The following is a 19,814-nucleotide window of genomic DNA, read 5'->3' as shown; positions in this document are numbered from 1 at the left end:
TATATTGGGCAGACTAGATGGGCCAAATGGTTCTTATCTGCCGACACATTCTATGTTTCTATGTTTAGTGAAGACCCTGGTGTCCCCAGTACCTCCAACCTTGATGGGAAAGAGGAGGAGGGGTTTAGATTTGAAGTATATGATGCCGTGTCTGAGAAGGATGAGAAAGCTAACAAAGTGAATGAAGACTCCAAAGGAGACTCAAAGGCTGAAGAAGCTAAGGCCGATTAGTTAGAGTGGGAGAAATCCTCAGATGCTCCAAAGACCAAGGATAAGGCTGAAGAGGGGTCTGCCAAAGTAAGGAGAGCCACTGAAGAAGCAGAAGACTGATACTGAAGCAAAACCTGAGGTAACCGCTGTGGGGACTAAAGAAAAAAGAGATGTGCTATCTGGTGATGGACTAAAGAAACAAAGTGAGTGGGAACACCAGGTGACATTAGAGTGGCTGAAGGGTGGAAAACGCGTCTGTAAAGGTTGCGGAAGTTAACCCCTTAAGGACCGGGCTCATTTTCACCTTAAGGACCGGGCCATTTTTTGCAAATCTGACCAGTGTCACTTTAAGTGCTCATAACTTTCAAACGCTTTGACTTACCCAGGCCGTTCTGAGATTGTTTTTTCGTCACATATTGTACTTCATGACACTGCTAAAATTGGGTCAAAAAAGTTATTTTTTTTGCATAAAAAAATTCATTTTTTACCAAAAATTTTGAAAAATTAGCAAATTTCAAAGTTTCAGTTTCTCTACTTCTGTAATACATAGTAATACCCCCAAAAATTGTGATGACTTTACATTCCCCATATGTCTACTTCATGTTTGTAGCATTTTGGGAATGATATTTTATTTTTTGGGGATGTTACAAGGCTTAGAAGTTTAGAAGCAAATTTTGAAATTTTTGAGAAATCTTCAAAATCCCACTTTTTATGGACCAGTTCAGGTTTGAAGTCATATTGTGAGGCTTAGATAATAGAAACCTCCCAAAAATGACCCCATTCTAGAAACTACACCCCTCAAGGTATTCAAAACTGTTTTTTCAAACTTTATTAACCCTTTAGGTGTTCCACAAGAGTTAATGGCAGATGGAGAAACAATTTTGAAATTTCTATTTTTTGGAAAATTTTCCAATATAATAAATTTTTTCCAGGAGTAAAATAAGGGTTAACTGCCAAACAACACTCAAAATGGGTTGCCCTGATTCTGTAGTTTGCAAAAACACCCCATATGTGGTCGTAAACTACTGTTTGGCCGAACGGTAGCACATAGAAGGAGGGGAACACCATATGGGTTTTGGAAGGCAGATTTTGCAGGACTGGTTTTGTTTATACCATGTCCCATTTGAAGCCCCCTGTTGCACCCCTAGAATAGAAATTTCAAAAAAGTGACTCCATCTAAGAAAGTACACCCCTCAAGGTATTCAAAACTGGGTTTACAAACTTTGTTAACCCTTTAGGTGTTCCACAAGAGTTAATGGCAGATGGAGAAACAATTATGAAATTTCAATTTTTTGGAAAATTTTCCAATATAATCAATTTTTTCTAGGAGTAAAACAAGGGTTAACTGCCAAACAACACTCAAAATGGGTTGCCCTGATTCTGTAGTTTGCAAAAACACCCCATATGTGGTCGTAAACTACTGTTTGGCCGAACGGTAGCACATAGAAGGAGGGGAACACCATATGGGTTTTGGAAGGCAGATTTTGCAGGACTGGTTTTGTTTATACCATGTCCCATTTGAAGCCCCCTGTTGCACCCCTAGAATAGAAATTTCAAAAAAGTGACTCCATCTAAGAAAGTACACCCCTCAAGGTATTCAAAACTGGGTTTACAAACTTTGTTAACCCTTTAGGTGTTCCACAAGAGTTAATGGCAGATGGAGAAACAATTATGAAATTTCAATTTTTTGGAAAATTTTCCAATATAATCAATTTTTTCTAGGAGTAAAACAAGGGTTAACTGCCAAACAACACTCAAAATGGGTTGCCCTGATTCTGTAGTTTGCAAAAACACCCCATATGTGGTCGTAAACTACTGTTTGGCCGAACGGTAGCACATAGAAGGAGGGGAACACCATATGGGTTTTGGAAGGCAGATTTTGCAGGACTGGTTTTGTTTATACCATGTCCCATTTGAAGCCCCCTGTTGCACCCCTAGAATAGAAATTTCAAAAAAGTGACTCCATCTAAGAAAGTACACCCCTCAAGGTATTCAAAACTGGGTTTACAAACTTTGTTAACCCTTTAGGTGTTCCACAAGAGTTAATGGCAGATGGAGAAACAATTATGAAATTTCAATTTTTTGGAAAATTTTCCAATATAATCAATTTTTTCTAGGAGTAAAACAAGGGTTAACTGCCAAACAACACTCAAAATGGGTTGCCCTGATTCTGTAGTTTGCAGAAACACCCCATATGTGGTGGTAAACTACTATTTGGCTAAACGGCACGACATAGAAGAAGGGGAACGCCATATGGTTTTTGGAAGGCAGATTTTGCTGGACTGGTTTATTTACACCATGTACCCTTTCAAGCCCCCTGATGCACCCCTAGAGTAGAAACTCCATAAAAGTGACCCCATCTAGGAAACTACGGGATAAGGTGGTTGTTGTTTTGGGACTATTTTTGGGGTAAATTTGATATTTGGTTGCTCTATATTACTCTTTTTTGAGGCAATGTAACAAAAAAATTAAAATCTAAAATTGTTTCTACATTCGCTATTTAGTTTTGTGGAACACCTAAAGGGTTAACATAGTTTGTAAAGTAACTTTTGAATACCTTGAGGGGTGTAGTTTCTTAGATGGGGTCACTTTTTTGGAGTTTCTAGTCTGGGCTACATCAGGGGGGGCTTCTAATGGGACATGGTGTCAAAAAAAAAACTGTCCATCAAAATCTGCCTTCCAGAAACCGTATGGCGTTCCCTTCGTTCTATGCCCTGCCGTGCGGCTATATAGCCATTTACGACCACATATGGGGTGTTTCTGCAAACGACAGAATCGGGGCAATAAATATTTAGTTTTGTTTGGCTGTTAACCCTTGCTTTATTACCGGCAAAATGGATTTAAATTGAAATTTTGCCCAAAAATAGGTGTTTTGGCACCGTTTTTATTTTATATTTTTAACACCGTTCATCCGAGGCGTTTGGTCAAAAGTTATTTTTATAGCGACGACTTTTACGCACGCGACGATGCCCAATATGTATGGCTCTCAGACTTTGGAGACACTAAGCAGGCATCCTAAAACTGCGGCCCTCCAGATGTTGTAAAACTACAATTCCCACCATGCCCTGCTGATGGCTGTAGGTTGTCTGGGCATGCTGGGAGTTATAGTTTTACAACATCTGGAGGGCCGCAGTTTGAGGATGCCTGCACTAAAACTAATATTTTTGGGGGAAAGAAAAATAGTTTTCGTGTCTCCAAAGTCTGAGAGCCATAGTGTTTTATGTTCTCTAGTGAACTGTTGGGGATTATAAAAATTTAGTACTCCATGGAAGTGTGATACTCCCTGAAGCAATCGATAACGCAGAGGCCCGGATGATCGGGGCACGTGTCGCACTGAGTGGTGGTGTCCTTCCGTATCCCCCTCCTGCGACACACTCTGCACTTTTTTTGGGTTCGTCCCTTCTTTCCAGTATGGGGGACCACACCTGGAAAGTGTTGGCCAGGGACGATCCGGGCGCCTCCAGTTCCCGAGGTACTCCGGCCTGCTCTTTCCCGGTCCGAAAAGATCAGGTCCTTGAGGACTGCCTCATAGAATTGGAGGAATGTCCCTGTGCTGCCAGCGCTTCGGGATAGTACAAAAGAGTTGTACATGGCAACCTGCACCAAGTAGACCGCAACTTTTTTGTACCATGCCCGGGTTTTGCGCATGGCGTTATATGGCGTGAGGACTTGATCCGAGAGATCAACTCCTCCCATATACCGATTGTAGTCGACGATACAATCGGGCTTGAGGACCGTTGCCGCGGTACCTCGCACAGGGACTGGGGTGGTGCCGTTACCGTGGATTGTGGACAGCATAAGGACATCCCTCTTGTCCTTATACCTGACCAGCAACAGGTTTCCACTGGTAAGTGCACGGGTCTCACCCCTGGGGATAGGTACCTGGAGGGGGTAGGCAGGGAGGCCGCGCTGATTTTTCCGCACGGTCCCACAAGCGAACGTAGATCTGGCGGCAAGGGACCTGAACAAGGGAATGCTGGTATAAAAGTTATCCACGTACAAGTGGTAACCATTATCCAGCAGTGGGTACATAAGGTCCCACACGAGTTTCCCGCTAACACCCAGAGTGGGGGGACATTCTGGGGGTTGAATACGGGAATCTCGCCCCTCGTACACACGAAATTTGTAAGTGTACCCTGAGGTACTCTCACAAATTTTGTATAGCTTCACGCCATACCTCGCTCGCTTTGTGGGAATATATTGGCGGAAACTGAGTCTCCCCTTGAACGCAATGAGCGACTCATCAACCGCGACCTCCCTTCCAGGTACGTAGGCCTGCTGAAATGTGGCCCCAAAGTGATCGATGACAGGCCGTATCTTATACAGCCGGTCATAGGCAGGATCACCTCGGGGTGGACATGCTGCATTATCGGAATAATGCAGACATTTCCGGATGGCCTCAAACCGGGAGCGTGTCATGACCATACTGTACAGTGGGGTCTGGTACAGGACGTCCCCACTCCAGTATTGCCTGACACTGGGTTTTTGGACTAGACCCATATGCAGCACGAGGCCCCAAAATGTCCTCATTTCGGCTGCACTGACCGGCGTCCAGCCACCGGGTCTAGCCAAAACTGAGCCTGGGTTTTGAGCGACGAACTGTTGGGCGTACAGATTCGTCTGCTCCACCATCAAATTCACCAGTGGGTTACTGAAAAAAAAACTAAAATAGTCAATTTCAGTAAACCCCACTGTGGGAATCTGGATTCCAGGATTGCCAGCGAAATCCGGAATCTCAGGCTCAAAGTCCACTGGGGGACACCAGCTAAGTTCATCGGCAGGGGTCTCCGGTGAACTTATTTGGTGGGCCGGGAAACCAGTACGAACCCCAGGGCGGCTCGTACTAGGGTGGGCCACAGGATCCCTAGCATGTGCGGCCCCTGGCTCCGCCTGGCGGCGTCTCCGCCGCCTTGGTGGCTCATCGTCATCCGATGATGATGAGGAGGATGCTGATGATAAGAGGAATGTGGGGTCATCCTCATCCTCACTGGGGCTCTCGGAGTCGGAGGCAATCTGGGCATATGCCTCCTCGGCCGAGAACACCCGGCGGGCCATGGGTGTGTGTGCGTGTAGGTGTGCGTGTGTGTAAAACTTTATTATATGTGCGTGTGTGTGGGGGCAACGGGTGTTCGCGTACTAAAAAAAGGAAAAAAGGGCAAGTGTTAGGAAAAAAAAAAAGTTGCTGATTAGCGGTACAACGCTGATCAGCGGTGGGGCAGGCGATGCGCTAACAGTGGACGGACGCTAAAAAGTGCCGACCAGTCAGCGAACGCAGAAAAAAAAGTGGTGGTGAGGGGGCTAGTGGTGGTGGTGGGGGGGGGGGGGGTTGGGGGGAGTGGTGGGGGGATGGGTGGAGGGGGTGGGGGGGCTGGTGGTGGTGGGGGGCTGGTAGGGGGGGGCAAGTGGCAGGGGGGGGTCTGGGGTCTGATAGATGGATCAAAAAAAGTTTTGTGTAAAAGTTAAAAGTTTTTTTTTTTTTTTCCTAACTAACTTTTCCCTTCTTTCCCTGCCTAACGATGCCTCTCCCTCACTGACCCTAACCTACCTGGGTGGCGATGGGTGCAGGAGGGTGATGGATGGCGATTAGGGGGACACAGGAGCTGGTGCTGGACGATGCTGCCGGGTGCTCGTGCAGAACAGGAAGAGGAGGGGAGAGAGGAGCGCAGGAAGTTTGAATCTCGCGCCTCTCTCCCCTGCACCAATCAGCACCCTGGACAGCAGTGTTCAGCACCAGGGCCAGCACCGCCTCCTCAAATCCTCGGACTGCGATTGGTGGTGTATAATTACGCCACCGATCGCAGTCTTTTTCCGGTTCATCGGGTCACCGGACACCCGAATGGACCGGAAACGCAGAAAACCGCAGGTCTGAATTGACCTGCGGTTTTCTGCGATCGCCGATACGGGGGGGTCAAATGACCCCCCCCTGCGTTGTTACGGGATGCCGGCTGAATGATTTCAGCCGAAATCCCGTTCCGATTAACCCCCGCGGCGCCGGAATGCCGATTTTAAGTCAGGACGTACCGGTACGCCCTTGGTCCTTAAGGACTCGGGAAATAGGGCGTACCGGTACGCCCTGTGTCCTTAAGGGGTTAAAGGTTGTGGGCCTAAGAAGAAATCTTGAAAAGAAGCAAACCAGAAAGCTAAGTTCTCCAGCGAAGAGGAGACGGAGGAGGCCCTTAGACACTGTAGTCTAGGTAGGAAGGTAGTGTTTACAAACCAAGCTCTGATGGCCTGGGTCTGGCAAAATAAAGGGAAGCATGTGACGCTGGCCATCTCTTCAAGGGGGAACGTTGAGCCAGAAGATGGCAGTATAATGCGGATGCCCTGTCACGAGCATCCAGTTGGTACATGTGTTCACCCCCACAGGTTTGAACAGAGGGGGTGGGGGGATATGTGGCAATGTGAACATTGAGGTGTGGTTTGCCCCAGGAGCGTGTCATCAAGGGGTCCGGCCTAAAGGGGGGCACTATTACATTGTGGAACCTAAAGGGGGGAACTATTACATTGTGGAACCTAAAGGGGGGCACTATTACATTGTGGAACCTAAAGGGGGGCACTATTACATTGTGGAACCTAAAGGGGCACTATTACATTGTGGAAACTAAAGGGGGCGCTATTACATTCTGGGACCTAAACAGGGGAATTTTTACATTAAAGGGGTTATCCAAACCTGTAACCACCACCCCCACCCAATCCCACAATGTCCAGTCCACTCATACAGAGAATACTTACCTGGTCCCCGACACCTGTGTCCTTACAGATCCCTCCACGGCCTTCGCTGCATCTGCCCATCGCGCAACAGATCACAAGGGGTTGTGCAGCCAATGGCAGGCTGCGCCGCTGACCTGCTCTCCTTGCGCCACGGGTTACGTCACACATGACGCAAGGGGGCAGGTCACCGTTGCTGGATTTTGTGATCTGCACACTCGGGAGATGCAGGGACGTCGGTGGAGGGAACCAGAAGGACACAGATGTTGGGGACAAGGTAAAGGGGTGGATTGTAAGGGGGGGAGGGTTTACAGGTTTAGATAACCCCTTTAAATGCAACTATAAATATTTGTCTTGGTCTCCCTCATCATTAGCGGATTTGGCTAATTTCTCGACACATCCTTTGCACACACAGTTTATCTGCTCGAGCCCTTCTGGTCCCTTGTTGACCTCCACCCCAACCTAGCCCACCAGGGGTATCGTTATTGACCAGTTTCAGAAAGCCAAATCTGGAGCCTTTGATAAAATTATCCAACTTTTATTTTATCTTCAGGTTCATGGGTGTAACCGTTTTGCTCTTAAATAGTATGTACATGTATTAAGTATTATACTGCGAACAAGGGCTCAGGAAGGATGAAATAAGGGCTCAGAAGATTAAATAAAAGTTGGATGATTTTCACAAAGGCTTCGGATTTGGCTTTCTGAAACTGGATTTCTGACCGTTGGTCTGCGGTTGCCGGAATCTTTTTGCGTTAGGAGAGGAACTGCGGTGAGCGTCTTTTTATTATTGTTTTGCACTATGGTTCTTAACCATCTGTTCTTCCACTTTAACTGCATGATTGTGCTCCTAACTTCAGTGGGGCCCAGACATTTTTTGGAATTTTTTTAAAGGACTCTCTAATAAATAACGACAAATACAATCCATTCGATACCGCCCTATAATAGTCCAGCAGATAGTTCATGAGGTGTGGCTGCTGTAGAAGTGTTTGCTATATGACGTCTGATAAATAATGACTCAGTGGAGCACGCTGCCTGGTATATATAACACTGAATTATGTTACGTGAAGAACAGATTGTTAAAACCATAATAATATTATTGTGACTTATTAACCCTTTGCGCACATGGTGTTTCTTTTTTTTAGGTTTTTGCATTTCCATTTTTTACTCCTGACCTTCCTGGAGCCATAATTTTTTTTTTTTTATTATTCTCATAGCCATATGAGGGCAGGACCTAGCCTGCCACAGGGAATGAACAGCTTCCCTGATCAAATACTAGGGGAAGCCATTCCAGTGCCAGGAGGGCAGAGCTCCCAGGTTTTTAGAGCTCAGAAGTCATGGTCACATTTGACCACAGCATCAAAAGGGTTATATGTCTGCGATCGACGTTATCACCATTTGCAGACATGATCCCCAGGTGTCTGCTGAACAGTAGGCACACATTGGCTATGGGACTTGCTCCTTGTCATCTTTAAAGAAACGACATCTGACCTACACACATGGTAGATGTCATCAAAGGATTAAAGGGGGTTGTCCAGTTAAAATAAAAAATATTTTTATACATTAGGTAGTTAATAGAGGGTCCACTTTTTAGGATTCTCATCTGTTGGCCAGAGTAGAAACCCGTTATAAAGAGCGTCTCTTGTTCTGTCCCGTCATGCATTGCACAGACAGCCCATTGATGTGAATGGGCACTGTGCAATATTTTATTTAACCTGTGGCGTTGTTGCCGGGAATTTAAACATTTGCTGACAGCTTAAAGGGGTTTTCTCAAAATACAAGCCCCCGGATAGGTAACAAGCCTCTGTCCGGTGGAGGTCCAACCGCAGGGGCACACACCAATCACAAGAACAGGGGTCCCTTGAAAGTCATATGAATGGAGCGGTTGGTCGAGAATGCACAGTGCTGCCCCATCCACTCTCTTTGGAACTGCAGGAGATAGCCAGGTTCTCAAGATCAGTGGAGGTCCCAGTGGTGAGACCCCACCTTTTAGATACTTGCGATAGGGGATACATTTGTATTGTGGAAAAAAAATAATTTAAAGCTGATAAATCTAGGGGGTTATTACTAAAGCCGTTAAACACATTTTTTTTTTAATATACTAGTGTATTCCCCAAAGAATTAAGGATTTTTTGTTTTTATTGTTTCTATTTTTATCTTCATTTATTACAGGAGTGGAAATAGACATCTGAAGGCCATGTGCAAGAACATCAATATACACTGTACCTCCAACTTACATCTTCTCTTATTTTAAATGAATAACGTCTAGTTTGTTTTACTGTTATCTTTGGGGAAATGTTTAATGGTAAAATCCCTGGTGGTCTAAGGCACTGAGGAGGTTAATGGTAACATCCCTGGTGTTCTTGGGAAGTAAGGTGGTTAATGGTAAAATTTCTAGTGGTCTAGAGCAGTGTAATATTTAATGGTAACATCCATGGTGGTTAGGAGTAGTGAAATGTTCAATGATAGCTTCCCTGGTGGTCTAGGGCAATGAGAAGGTAAATGGTAACATCCTTGCTTGTCAAGGTCAATGAGGTGGTTGATGGTAACATTTCTGGTTGTCTTGGGAAGTAAGGTGGTTAATGGTAACATCTCTGGTGGTCTAGAGCAGTGAAATATTTAATGGTAACATTCCTGGTGGTTAGGAGTAGTGAAATGTTCAATGATAGCTTCCATGGTGGTCTAGGGTAATGAGAAGGTAAATGGTAACATCCTTGCTTGTCAAGGTCAATGAGGTGGTTAATGGTAACATCTCTGGTAGTCTAGAACAATGGAATATTTAATGATAACATCCTTGGTGGTCTAAGGCAGGTAAATTGTTCAAGGTAACATACCTAGTGGTTTAGGGCAAGTAAATGGTTCATGGTAACGTACCTACTGGTTTAGAGCAGGGAAATGTTTAATACTCGCATACCCAGTGGGTGAGAGCAGTGAGACAGTTAATGGTAACATACCTGGGGGTCTAGTGATGTGAAATGTTGAATGATAATATACCTGGTGGTTTAGGGCAGTGAAATGCTTGAAAGGGTTGTACAACTTTGGCAGGCTTTCTGGCTAACCCTCAACTCAAAACGTGCCGCTTGTGGGACACATTACCACTGCAGCCAGGCTTTGGCTGCAGCACCACACATGACCCCCCTCAATGCTGGATATTGACCAGTGAGAACCAGAGCACTGACACCGCAGCAACAGTGGAACGAAGGAGCTAGAACCCAGCGGCAGGGAGAAGGAAAGTATGCTCCCCTCTACATGTCCAGCAAGGTGGGGGGAGCAGCCAGAAAGCCTGGACAATCCCAATCCTTTAATGATAGCATCCTTGGGGGTCTAGGACACTGAAGGTTTATTTCTTATTATTATCCTGTATTGATCCAGAAAATCGAAAAAACAAAGTCTACTATGGTACCTGCAAATTAAAGGGGTTTGCCCATGAAGAACATTTATCATCTTTTCACATGTGATCCAACTGCTGGGACCCCTAAAAGTGGTTCCCATGTCCCCTTGTGTGAATGGAGCAGTAGTGCAAATTCATGACCATATTCCAATCAATTCACTATTGACCCCTTTTACTGCTCTTTTAATGTATGAGAATAGCCATTTTCTACTGCTAACAGTGCAATGCACTTGGCCAAATCCGGTCTTATCTCGGGCAATGATTGAGTTTAGCGCCCCCTACTATTCCTGCCAAGTAAAATGGAGAAGGGTTTCTGGTAATCATCCTAGTTGTGTAGGCTGGTACAGGAGGTGATACATATCTCTGGCCCTCCTTTTAACCTCTGTGGTGCTGAACATTTCTACATTTATTATACAGAATATAGAAAATGACATCAAAACAACATACAAAATAATAATTTATTACCTTAGAATCTGGTATTACATGATATCCCATACATGTGTGCCTGATGGATCCTGGAGCCCTCTCATGCCATGCTCAGGTCTGGACACTTCAGTCGCTGACACATTGGTCTGTGGGGTCCATTAATTCCTGAAGGAGTCTTGATAATAATCCAGCGAAAGCTTCTTAATGTCAAGTTTGAACTGAAAAGGGCTGTGTCCCTGACTAATGGGACTGGCGGTTTCGCTGATAAGAGTGGGGTAGAGTCCACATGTTTCCACGCAGTCACCAGCAATCATTAACCAGACGCTGCTTTCAGTGAGCAGGGATTGCTGGTGACAGCTCACAAGTCTCTGCTGGGAGTTTCAGTTCTTGAGGTGCTTATCCCATCAATTAAACCCCTTGCTGACTCCTCCAGTATTGTTTTTACAACAATTTTTGGGCCTCAAGGGACATGACAGTCACCACTTTTGATTAAAAAAATTGCTCTTTATTTAGCAAATCCAGCAGCTTTGTTATTTATTGTCATGAGCTTTTGGCTGTTTAAACTTATTCTTGAATTTGGTTGTGCTTTGATGGTACCTGGAAACCATCAACTAGCTGGGTCTATGACTGTTTATATGATGTGGTTCTGATGCAGAGTGTACACAGATCTCACAGTGCCTCATATCAAAATTTAGTATGCTCCTTCCCTGTCCTTTACATTTTTTTATTAAGTGGAGGAAGTAACGATAATTAAAAAAAAGATGTGCTCTACCTCACTGAAAAAAGTGGAACAGTTGCTCCATAAATATTTCACAGTGTACTTACACCAGACAACTGGAATAACTATAGTGACGAATCTCCACCATACAGCTCTATGTTTCCTGCTTCTCTGCAGTACATGAAAAAATTGGTTCCCTGCAGCCACCACTCGGGGAAGCTCCTTTTAAAGAAATGTATACAGTTGACACTGAAGTTAATGGAAGCTCTAAAAATCACTTTGCACTGAACTCCCCCTAGTGGCAGAAATACATCTGTTTATGTCAGGAACAGAAGCAGGAGTTTAACGCCAGGTAGGGTTGCCACGTTTCCTAACAAAACATACTGGACAAGTTTACAAAGGTAAAAAGGGGATATGGCTTTAGGGGCATGACTTTTTTTTTATACCAATGCTTTGATCATACTTTGAGTTTAATGTCATTTTTTAAACAAAAAAGTGATTCAAGGACGTGTGTGTACCGGTGTTTTAGAAATATTGAACAGGTGTCATAGAACCTCAAATACAGTACAGACCAAAAGTTTGGACACACCTTCTAATTCAAAGAGTTTTCTTTATTTTCATGACTATGAAGGCATCAAAACTATGAATTAACACATGTGGAATTATATACATAACAAACAAGTGTGAAACAACTGAAAATATGTCATATTCTAGGTTCTTCAAAGTAGCCACCTTTTGCTTTGATTACTGCTTTGCACACTCTTGGCATTCTCTTGATGAGCTTCAAGAGGTAGTCACCTGAAATGGTCTTCCAACAGTCTTGAAGGAGTTCCCAGAGATGCTTAGCACTTGTTGGCCCTTTTGCCTTCACTCTGCGGTCCAGCTCACCCCAAACCATCTCGATTGGGTTCAGGTCCGGTGACTGTGGAGGCCAGGTCATCTGGCGCAGCACCCCATCACTCTCCTTCATGGTCAAATAGCCCTTACTTTCAAAGTTTTCCCAATTTTTCGGACTGACTGACCTTCATTTCTTAAAGTAATGATGGCCACTCGTTTTTCTTTACTTAGCTGCTTTTTTCTTGCCATAATACAAATTCTAACAGTCTATTCAGTAGGACTATCAGCTGTGTATCCACCTGACTTCTCCACAACCCAACTGATGGTCCCAACCCCATTTATAAGGCAAGAAATCCCACGTATTAAACCTGACAGGGCACACCTGTGAAGTGAAAACCATTTCAGGTGACTACCTCTTGAAGCTCATCAAGAGAATGCCAAGAGTGTGCAAAGCAGTAATCAAAGCAAAAGGTGGGTACTTTGAAGAACCTAGAATATGACATATTTTCAGTTGTTTCACACTTGTTTGTTATGTATATAATTCCACATGTGTTAATTCATAGTTGTGATGCCTTCAGTGTGAATCTACAATTTCCATAGTCGTGAAAATAAAGAAAACTCTTTGAATGAGAAGGTGTGTCCAAACTTTTGGTCTGTACTGTATATCAACTACACCTATGTCAGTGCTGCCACCTGAGCCATGCAGCCGTATGCAGGAGCCCAGTTTGCCCTTATTTGTCTTGCATTTGAAAACAATTGTTTATGGTGATTGAAAATGTATTTTCTGACTGATGGATACCTTTTGCATTTGTCAGAAATATATTAGATATTTCTTTCTAGTGATTATTGTTATTAATATTACTGCAGTGTGTAACAGGTGTCGGCAGAGAAGCCACCTGCATGTTTTATTCTAAAGATCGGTTATGGATAGGAAAAACTTTATTGATGTTTGTGTGCATGGTGCAACTAATATGACACTGTGATCTGGGCCCTGGCAATTGTCAGGGTGTGTCGTCCATAAAATGTTCTCAACCCAGTGTATCTCAGACTGTATAGCAGCTAGAGATATGTGCCAAGAAGAATCTAAGCTTTAAAACAAGACTTGGCTTGCAGGGCTAGCCACCAAAACAGCCCAAGGTACAACCTTAAAGGGATTCTGTCACCTCCCCTCAGCCAAAAAACGATTTAAAAGCAGCCATGCAGCACAGCTTACCTGGATTAAGCTGTGCTCTTTTATCTTGAAATCCGTCCAGCAGTTACTGCAAAAAACGACTTTGATCGATAAGGAAATGTGTCCTGAAGGTGCCCAGAGGGGCGTTTTTTTCTTCTTAGTGAGCCCAGTACCGCCCCTCTTTCAGTGCCCAGCCCGCCTTCCTTGTACTTTCTAACCGCCCCCAGCCTGCCACAGCCTCCCCTCCCTCTCCTCCCCCTCCCTCACGCCGAACGAAGTCTCGCACAGGCGCAGTACCCACTGAGGGCTGCGCCTGTGCGATCATCAGGAGACTGAGGGCGGCAGCTTCATCTTCGTCACTGGGCATGCGCCGAGCCCAGTGACGTCCGATGCTCGCTCTTCCCTCAGTCAGCAGGGAAGAGCGAACATTGGACGTCACTGGGCTCGGCGCATGCCCAGTGACGAAGATGAAGCTGCCGCCCTCAGTCTCCTGATGATCGCACAGGCGCAGCCCTCAGTGGGTACTGCGCCTGTGCGAGACTTCGTTCGGCGTGAGGGAGGGGGAGGAGAGGGAGGGGAGGCTGTGGCAGGCTGGGGGCGGTTAGAAAGTACAAGGAAGGCGGGCTGGGCACTGAAAGAGGGGCGGTACTGGGCTCTCTAAGAAGAAAAAAACGCCCCTCTGGGCACCTTCAGGACACATTTCCTTATCGATCAAAGTCGTTTTTTGCAGTAACTGCTGGACGGATTTCAAGATAAAAGAGCACAGCTTAATCCAGGTAAGCTGTGCTGCATGGCTGCTTTAAAATCGTTTTTTGGCTGAGGGGAGGTGACAGAATCCCTTTAAGAAACCAGGTTGGGAGTGAGATCTGCAGGTAGTACATGCCAGTTTTAAAACATGACCTGTCTCATTCCTTTAGCTGCTACACGGCCTGAGATAGAGCGGTTAGTAGTCTGTCTCCATGGTAAATACACCACTTGTTTGATTGCTCAATAGTACATACCTGTCAACTTTTGAGAAGGGACATTAGGGAGATTACTAAAAGCTGTTGGTGGGCTGTGTGTGGCATGGAAAATACAAATGACTCCGTTCATTTCACCCAAAAGTTAATAGAGATCAGACCTTTAAAACTAATAAATATCACAGCACAGTTTAATTTTGTCCCCCACTCTGAACTAAATAACTAATATTATTCACCCCCAAGGATTTAATGCTGTTCTGTACATTCATATTTCTTATAATGTAAATCAGACATCATGTAGTACAACCAACCCTGTACCCCACATGGATCTAGAGATCTCCCCATTCATTGCTCAAATCGATTTGCTAGATCTTCTTCAGGCTGGCATGTGAGTGTGTGGGTGACAAGATGGGGTAGTGGGAATACTCACTGTTCTGACACTCCCTAGGCAGGCATGCAGTGATGGGAAGGTTGCACCTTTTCTTCCCTTCGAGGCACACTCCGGCTCTGGGGTTCTTCTGCCTGATGGAAGTTGAAGTGCTCTTGATGGTGAAGGTTTTGAGTTACAAGTCATGGTCCTGGTTGTCCTGGCACCAACACTTCTAGGTGTAATAGCAGCACAGGAAGCAATAAGGAGGTAATTGTGCAGCAAAACAGTTCCTTCAATGACTAATTCAGGACAGTTCTTATCTCGCAATGGACTGGCAGAAGGCGTCTCTGAAAAGTAGTTCTCCTGACTCCGCAGTTCACTCGCTGACTTTAGCATATTCATCCAGGCACGAGGAGCTCTCATTTTCTTGTTAAGCAATATAACACAACCACAGGGTGGTCCCCTCAACGGCAAGAAAACTCATCTGCTCCTTATTTTGAACAGGTTGGGGTTCATATGTTCACAATCGGATGTGGACAGAGTAGTCATGCAGGTGACCAGTTTGCAGCAGATGTGTCCAGGGCCAGAAGCCTTTTTTTAGGATGACCATACTTCCTCTTTTTCCCAGACATTTCTTCTTTCAGGGACCTAAAAACATTGTCCAGCTAGGATTTATAAATTTCCAAAAATGTCTGAGACTCCCTTTCTGAATTGTCCTCTGATATTCCATAATAACGGCCTGGACATGCTGTGAGTTGTAGTCCTCTCCTCTTATAGCCCCTCTATGAAATACCCTCTGATATACCATAATACCTGCATAGATATTCTGGGAGTTGTAGTCCTCTCCTCTTATACCCCCTCCCTGAAATTTCATCTGATATCCCATAATACCTGCCTGGGGATGCTGGGAGTTGTAGTCCTCTCCTCTTATACCTCCTTACGGTAACATTGTCTGATGCCAGTATAAAGATTACAGATTTACATTCTGTGTGTTGTATCGTCACCCACTGTCCCAGGTGTGATGCCCTCCTTTTAGGGGTTATGAAGGTGGTCATCTTATATGACTGGACGCAAGGGCTGCAAAGTCTAGAAGCTTCCAGTAATGCAGTTTTCCTCTCCAGAGCTGGTTCTTTACCACCTCTCTATGCTTTTCTTTCATTCATCTGGCCTGCTTCAATGGATGTTTCCTTTTGTTCTTTCTGGCCTCCTCCTGGCTGGTCCCTGGTTCAGGGGTGGCTACTCTTGCAGTACGCAGCCCTGCAGGGTATTGCGATGGTGAGGTCACGGTTACTTAGGCAAACGAGGGTTGCTCTGGGTTACTCACAGTTTCTTGAAAGACCCTGGGCAGGCGTACAGCAGTGATGGAGAGGCTGGCACAGGAGACCTCTGGGGCACTCTCTGTGTATAGGGACCAGGCCTGGTGGTAGATGAGGTGCCCTGGATGTTGCAGGAGTTTAATGTGCCGGGGTCAAGATCCCTTTAAGATTCGTGACGCCAGTGCCGGTAACTGTGGCACACCGATTTATAATAGCAATAATTGAGGACCACGATGTTGTGGTGAACCAAAACTTCCTTTTACTGGAAACAGTCAACTATTTACAGTCTGGGTTCAGTTCCACATGCAATCAGGTTGTCACAGGCAGGCTTTCACAAATGGCAGGCACAATGTTCTTGCAAGATACTCAGACCAGGCTGCACTTTTCCTCAGAATCCTGTCTGTCTTTATCCCAAGGCCCGTATGCCCTATTGATGGCTTTATCCTTGGTTATGGAAACTTCCTCAGGTATATAGATATCCTTGCATTAAGTAAATCCTTCTGCCCTTCAGCTCTCTGGTTCAGCTAGAAACACTTCTGCTCTGCTCTGCTCTGCACTTTGTGGGAACTGCAGGTTTCTCAGGAGGTAACTCTTTCCCTGGTAACAAACTTCTGAGCTACACTTGCTCAGGAACCTCAGGCAGGCTAGACTGCACTCACTAGCCTCCTGGACTACACTGCCCTGCCCTAACTCTTTCCTGTCTGGGCCTAACTATATATACTAGGCAGTTCCCTAGCTCCCTCTACTGTCTAGGAGGAGGAACTACACCCTAATAGGCCTGATACACACATAACAGGGAAAATACACATAAAGCATCATATAAAATACAATGGCCATATTAACCCTTGTGTAGTGCCCACATTTACCTAGTGGGACACTACACTCTCTCAGTGCTTCCTTCTCCTAGACCTACCTACCCTAGACTACCCTAGAATGTCCTATTAAACCTTCTCCCTTGAGTCTGTGACACCAGAAATCTGATGATTGATTGGTATAAAAAAGTGTAAAAAAATGTTTTTAAAAAAAAAATATATATATATATATATAAAAAAAATAATCAAATCACCCCCCTTTCTCCAAGGTATAAATAAATAGATATAAGGGTCCATTCACGTCCGAAATGTAGGTCCACATTTGTTGCGCAATTTGCGGACCCATTCACTTTCAATGGGACTGTAACGGATGCGAATCCGCATTTCCGGGATCCGCATCCGCATTTTCTGAATCCGCATACATTTTTTCAGGATCTGTTTTTTCGGGATCAGCAATTACGTTCCTGAAAAAAAATGGAACATGTCCTATTCTTGTCTGCAAATGCGGACCAGAAAAGGTATTTTCTATTAGGCCTCTTTCACACGGGCGTCATGTTTTTGGCCCGGATAAGATGCTGGTGCGTTGCGGGAAAATGCGTGATTTTTCCGCGCGAGTGCAAAACATTGTAATGCGTTTTGCACGCGCGTGAGAAAAATCGGCATGTTTGGTACCCAAACCCGAACCCGGACTTCTTCACAGAAGTTCGGGTTTGTGTTAGGTGTTGCGTAGATTGTATTATTTTCCCTTATAACATGGTTATAAGGGAAAATAATAGCATTCTGAATACAGGATGCATAGTACAATAGCGCTGGAGGGGTTAAATTAAAAAAAAAGAATAATTTTACTCACCTTAATCTTGTTCACGCAGCCCGGCCACTCTTCTGTCTTCTTCTTTGCTGTGCACAGGAATAGGACCTTTGATGACGTTACTGCTCTCATCACATGGTCCATCACATGATCTTTTACCATGGCGATGGATCATGTGACGGACCACGTGATGAGCGCAGTGACGTCATTACAGGTTCTTTTCCTGTGCACAGAAAAGATGAAGACAGAAGAGATGCGGGCTGCGTGAGCAAGTGGATTAAGGTGAGTTAAATTTTTTTTTTTTTTTTAACCCCTCCAGCGCTATTGTACTATGCATTCTGTATTCAGAATGCTATTATTTTCCCTGATAACCATGTTATCAGGGAAAATAATAATGATCGGGTCCCCATCCTGGTCGTTGCTTGCGATTTTCACACAGCCCCATTCACTTCTATGGGGCCTGCGTTGCGTGAAAAACGCACAATATAGAGCATGCTGCGATTTTCACGCAACGCACAAGTGATTTGTGAAAATCACCGCTCATGTGCACAGTCCCATAGAAATTAATGGGTCCGGATTCAGTGCGGGTGCAATGCGTTTACCTCACGCATCGCACCCGCGCGGAAATCTTGCTCGTGTGAAAGGGGCCTTATAGTGTTTGTGATGTGCGCTCCGCAAATTGCGGATCGCACATTGCAGATGTCCGTGTTTTGCAGATCCGCAAAACACTTACGGACGTGTGAATGGACCTTAAATGTGACGATCTCGGGACACGAGAGGTGAGTTATACTAGTGAGCTCATCAATTTACACAGAATTCCCCCCCACCTATTCTAGATGACAGAATTATACTAACTTACTTCCCTAGATTCTAACACCCCAAAATGTTCTATCACAATAGCTGCCACCACCTATACTATAAGGCAATAGGGGCCTATACTCAGATGTTCTCTCAACCCAAATGTAACACAGTAACACAGGTTATCTATATGGGACCTAAAATCCTCTGAAACACTACTGGTAACGTTATTCCCTCCGAAAGAGCAAGTTCTATAAGACCACAAGGAAAGGACTTATCAATTTTTAAATTTAATACACGATAGTGCAGTGCAATAGAAAAAGAAAGTGTCAGATAAAAGATAAAATATACATACAATAACAATGCAGTAAAACAGATAAAATAAAAGGGATAAAATACAGAATATTGGCTTACTGAGATGCAGCAGTTATATTCCGTCTGTGGGGACAGCTGAGGATACGGGCAGTCACTCCAAACGATGTGGATCCCCAAAATGGCTGACAATTACCTGTTCCCAAACACCCATTTTTATCTCTCCTCAGCCGAGGGCTGTGAGGGAACCTCCCTCCTTTCGGTCTGGCCTTCTGGGACATCTGATATTATTCAGGTTTCTGCCCCACCTTCCCAGAAGACTGACTGAGGTGGCAATATGAATCAGGGACTGCGGGTACAGGTATGATCCCATAATCTGAGTTGCCTCGTCCCGGTCATACAGACACCATATATGATCCATTATGATTTCCAGGAGGCCAGATCCTGAATACCGAGAAATGCCTCCTGTCCAGTATGGCGCGCATAGACTCTGCCCGAAGCCCATGTCAGGCTGAACACAATTACTAGGGTTCCGAGGCTGTGGGTGCCATGAGGTTGGAGTTCTGGCTTCTGATATTATTTCATCCACCTACTGAATGGCTTAGACCACCTGCTGGGATAGCAGCCACCATGTCTGAGGTTGCCCTTCATTTTTAGTGTCCCCTTCCAGGTCTTCATTAGTATGCCCATATGGCTTGTAAGTAGCAGGCCTGTGCTAAATGGGGGCATCCTCTGAGAATGTGGGGTGTCTCACCTTTTTGCAGACTGGTTGGCATCTAGAGGCACAATTTGCATAAGTCCTTAATAGATCAAAAAACACTGACATACAATCAGCTATTGATAACGCAAGTTTAGGAAAATCTATCTATCTACCTCAGATTTCGTTACAATAAACAATATAAAAATACATATTCAGGGCATCGGCGCATGGGAAAACGCCCGTACTATTAAAATATAAAAAACGCAAATAGTGAAACACAA

The 19,814-nt window shown here is 44.9% G+C and overlaps 1 protein-coding gene across 2 annotated transcripts in view; it reads right to left on the bottom strand.

Moving 5' to 3' along the window:
- Positions 1-10,963, bottom strand: part of IGSF5 (immunoglobulin superfamily member 5) — a 65,117-nt gene extending 54,154 nt beyond the window's left edge. For both annotated transcript variants that reach the window (XM_044287477.1, XM_044287476.1), the window contains exon 1: positions 10,772-10,963. The gene's annotated coding sequence lies outside the window, so the exon portion shown is untranslated. The remainder of the gene's footprint in view (positions 1-10,771) is intronic.
- Between the last annotated feature and the right edge of the window lie 8,851 nt (positions 10,964-19,814).

The sequence above is a fragment of the Bufo gargarizans genome, chromosome 3 (assembly GCF_014858855.1).
Source record: "Bufo gargarizans isolate SCDJY-AF-19 chromosome 3, ASM1485885v1, whole genome shotgun sequence".
Classification (NCBI taxonomy): Eukaryota; Metazoa; Chordata; class Amphibia; order Anura; family Bufonidae; genus Bufo; species Bufo gargarizans.
Note: the sequence above shows the minus strand (reverse complement) of the source record. Positions and strands in the feature narration are given on the sequence as shown.